Source organism: Dama dama, chromosome 13 (assembly GCF_033118175.1).
Source record: "Dama dama isolate Ldn47 chromosome 13, ASM3311817v1, whole genome shotgun sequence".
Classification (NCBI taxonomy): domain Eukaryota; kingdom Metazoa; phylum Chordata; class Mammalia; order Artiodactyla; family Cervidae; genus Dama; species Dama dama.
In genome coordinates, this window is record NC_083693.1 from 75,941,328 (window position 1) to 75,945,941 (window position 4,614).

Consider the following 4,614-nt stretch of genomic DNA (forward strand, 5'->3'; position numbering starts at 1 on the left):
AAAGAAAAGAATAACATGTTTATTTCGGGTCCAGTTCAGCAGCAGTGACAGGGATCTGGACTGGCCTTGCTGCTCAGCTCCCGGTCTTCTCCTCTTGGTCATATTATGGCTGCTGCAGCTCCAAGTATCACATCCTCAGCCAGCAAAGGCAGTGTGCAGACGGCAGTGTCTTCCCTCACCTCATCTCTTCCATGGGAGGTTCAGCATTCCCAGAAGCACCCTTCCCCACCCTCTGATCGAAAGCAGAAGCCCCGTCACTTGTCAAATACTGGGCATGTGCCCACTCCCAGCACTGGCCCATCCTCTGGGAGATCAAGAACTCTGAACCAGGGGCTGAAAGCACCTGGGTCTGCTGGCAGGAACCAGGTGGGAGGTTTCCAGGCAGAGTCACTGAGGTGGGAGGGCTGAGGCAGCACTGCAGACCAGAGCAAAGCCCTTCCCGTCCCCTGGGGTTCCTGGGGTGACCCTAGGTGGGAGGAGGTAGTCCTGCAGCCCTCCCTCACCCGCCTTGTCTGTAACGGATCTGCAGGGTTATGTGGGGGCACATGAGGACCTGGACCCCGAGATGGAGCTATAGGATTATGGGGGCTGGGTGGAGGTGGCGCATGAGAGTCTGGACCCGAGCAGAGGTGGGCTCTGCCCGCCAGCCAGAGGGTGCAAGCAAACACCCAGGGCTCCGGAGCTGGACCTGCTCCTAGCTCCTGCCCAGTCCCAGAGCACAAGAAGGCCCCTGGCTAGGGTGTGAATGGGGAGGGGGCGGGTGCGGGATGGATGCAGCACCCATCTGGTGGGGCGTGGCCACCGCCCTCCCCACCCTTGGGTTCCCTTTGCAGGAGTGACTTCTGTGGGGGGTGTAGGCAGACACTCCTTCAATAGGGAGGCTCAAGGTTCTCGGGGACCCAGCCGCCAGCAGCCCCTCCCACCTGCCCTCAGGTTTAGGGGTGCAGGGGCTAATGCCTGGCCTGCCACACCCAGCATCTGCTGCTCCCAGGCCAGGCCCAGCAGGACGGGGTGCCCCCGTCCCCCGCAGTGGAGGGGCGCCCCTTCAGCTGGGGTCTCAGCTGGGCTGAATAATTACCCAGGGACACCGTGTGACCCAGGCTTTAGGACCGGCCTTCCTGCCGTCTGCGGGTAATTAGGATAATTACCCGCTGCTCAGACAGGGGGCCAGCAGACCTGGGAGAAAGGCCAGGGGCCTCCCTGCCTCTGACCCAGCTGCCCTGCCCGCTCTCAGCCTGCGTCCAGGCCTGAGGGCCATCCCTGTTGGCCCAGGGCCGGGCAGGTCCACACAGGCCTGGGCAGACACGCGGGGAACACCGAGGGGGACGCCGGCCCCTCGGGAAGTCCCACTAACCCCCCCACCCCCACCCCCCGCCAGCTGCAGCCGACCTTTGGCTCCGGTCCGAGGCTGCAAGGCCAGACAGACTCCCAGAAGGGGCCTGGGGCTGGGTCTTCATTCTGGGTCAGGAGTTACCACAGCCCTGAGGCTTCTTTCTCATTTCACAGCAAATGCCTCGTGAAATGAGTGGCCGTGTGCAAACGTCCAAATGCAAAGGACGGCCACTCCCCGACCCCCGACCCCCGAGAACAGGGCAGCTGGGCTGGCAGACGCTCAGGTTACTTGAGTTCTGCCAGAAAACCCCAGCCTAAGTCCCGAGGAGCAGGGCGGGGGGCTCAGGAGGGGCCCTGACCAGAGCGGGGCTCTAGGCCCAGCCCTGCCCGACGCTGCCGAGTCCAGGCTTCAAAGGGCAGCAGGCCCCGGGCCAGGAAGGGCAGGGAGGCCTCTGTCCCTGCGTTTCTCTCTCTTCTGCATCCCCGGGACCCACTCCAACCCCCAAGGGTGTCTGCAGGCTCCGCCTCAGGCCCCAGGGACCACTCAGACCCTACCTGGCCCTGGAGCCAGGGGTCCACAGGGCTTGCTGGCCGCTCCATGCCACATTCTGCAGGGACCCTCCCCCTCCTGTTGTGTCCGACTCTGTGACCCCATGAACTGTAGCCCACCCGTCAGGCTCCTCTGTCCACATAAAAAACATGAAACTTATTATTAAAAAAAACCTTTTTTTTTTTGCCACTGCAACCATTTTTAAGGGTACAGTTCAGGGGCATTAAGTACATTCGTGTCGTCATGCAACTATCATCACCATCCACTTCCTGAACTTTTTCACCTTCCTTCCTGAATCTGAAACTGTCTCCATTAAATATTCACTCCTCATCCTACCCCCGCCCTCAGCAATCACCATTCTACTTTCTGTCTCTAAGAATCTGATCACTCTAGGAATCATAAAGAGTTTGCTTTTTGTGACCGGCTTAATTCTCTTAGTGTACTGTCTTCAAGGCTCATCCACGTGCCTTTTAAAGGCTGAATAATATTCCATTGTATGGATGGACCACATTTTGTTTATCCATTCATCTATGGGTGGACATTTGGGATACAGCCATCTTTGGGCTATTGTAAATAAAGTTGCTGTGAACACAGGTGTACAAATACCTATTTGAGTCTCAGCTCTAAACTCTTTCAGGCATATATTCAGAAGTGGAATAGCTGGATTGTATGGGAGTTCTATCTATATAGAAGCAACACCATCTTGCATTCCCACCAACAGGGCATAGGGTTCTAATTCTCCACAGACATCCTCCCCAACACTGATCATTATTAATTTCTAACAGTAGTCATCCTAACAGGTATGAAGTGGTATCTCCTTCTGGTGTGGATTTGCATCTCCCTAATGATTTGTTTTTTGGGGCTCCAAAATCACTGCAGATGGTGACTGCAGCCATGAAATTAAAAGACGCTTACTCCTTAGAAGGAAAGTTATGACCAACTTAGATAGCATATTAAAAAACAGAGACATGACTTTGCCAACAAAGGTTCATCTGCTCAAGCCTATGGTTTTTCCAGTGGTCATATATGGATGTGAGAGTTGGACTGTGAAGAAACCTGAGTGCTGAAAAATTGATGCTTTTTAACTGTGGTGTTGGAGAAGACTCTTGAGAGTCCCTTGGACTGCAAGGAGATCCAACCAGTCCATCCTAAAGGAAATCAGTCCTGGGTGTTCATTGAAGGGACTGATGCTGAAGCTGAAACTCCAGTACTTTGGCCACCTCATGCAAAGAGCTGACTTACTGGAAAAGACCCTGATGCTGGGAGGGATTGGGGGCAGGAGGAGAAGGGGACGACAGAGGATGAGATGGCTGGATGGCATCACCGACTCGATGGGCATGAGTTTGAGTAAACTCCGGGAGCTGGTGATGGACAGGGAGGCCTGGCATGCTACGATTCATGGGGTCGCAAAGAGTCAGACACAACTGAGCGACTGAACTGAACTGAATGACTAATGGTATTCACCATCTTCCTATGTGCTTGTCGGCTATTTGGGTATCTTCTTTGGAGACATGTCTATTCAAGTCCTTTCGGGCTAATTATTCTTGCATCTTTGTTTTTTTCATGGACTTCAAGATTGGTTCACATAATTATTAGGAAAAAAAAAAAAGTCCTGTAGCTGCTAAGGTTGCATCCAACGTACAGGTCACCTTGGGGGGACTATGGCCTCACCCTCCTCCGATTTCCTTTCCAGCCCTCACTGCAGGTTCCTGGCTAGTCTACTTGTTTTTCCTACCCTCTCCCTAGGGCTCCAGGTACTGCCCGCACCTTAGGATGCCTCCAGATGCCCCAGTTCTGTCCTGAATCCCAAATGCTCCTGGACAGCTCCCCTGAGTGTCCTTAGGTCTCTCCACCATTCCACGTCAAACTCAGCAGCTGACCCCTGCACACACGCTCTCCTGGCCCATCCGCCTGCTTCCAGTGCCAGCAGGGGTCCAGGTGACCACTGGGCATCCTCCTTGCCTCCTCTCTTCCTCACCTTAGAGGAAACCAGGGTTCTGGCAGGAGAAAGATGCGAAGAGAGAAAAGGACTTTTATAAAGTTCCACTTACCAAGGTGCAGGTAAGGGGGAGGTGAAACCAACAGGGTGGTGAAGTTAGGGGCTGGTCCCAGAGCCCTCATTTCAGTTCAGTCGCTCAGTCACATCCGACTGTTTGTGACCCCATGGACTGCAGCATGCCAGGCCTCCCTGTCCACCACCAACTCCCGGAGCTTGCTCAAACTCACGTCTATTGAGTCAGTGATGCCATCCAACCATCTCATCCTCTGTCGTCCCCTTCTCCTCCTGCCCTCAATCTTTCCCAGCATCAGGGTCTTTTCTAATGAGTCAGCCCTTCGAATCAGGTGGCCAAAGTATTGGAGTTTCAGCTTCAGTCCTTCCAATGACTATTCAGGACTGATTTCCTTTAGAACTGACTGGTTGGATCTCCTTGCAGTCCAAGGGACTCTGAAGAGTCTTCTCCAACACCACAGTTCAAATGCATCAATTGTTCAGTGCTAGCCTTCTTTATGCCCCAACTCTAACATCCATACATGACTACTGGAAAAACCATAGCTTTGACTACATGGACCTTTGTCAGCAAAGCTATGTTTCTGCTTTTTAATATGCTGTCTAGGTTGGTCATAGCTTTTCTTCCAAGGAGCAAGCATCTTTTAATTTCATGGCTGCAGTCACCATCTGCAGTGACTTTGGAGCCCGCCCCCCCCCCCCCCCCCCGAAATAAAGTCTGTCA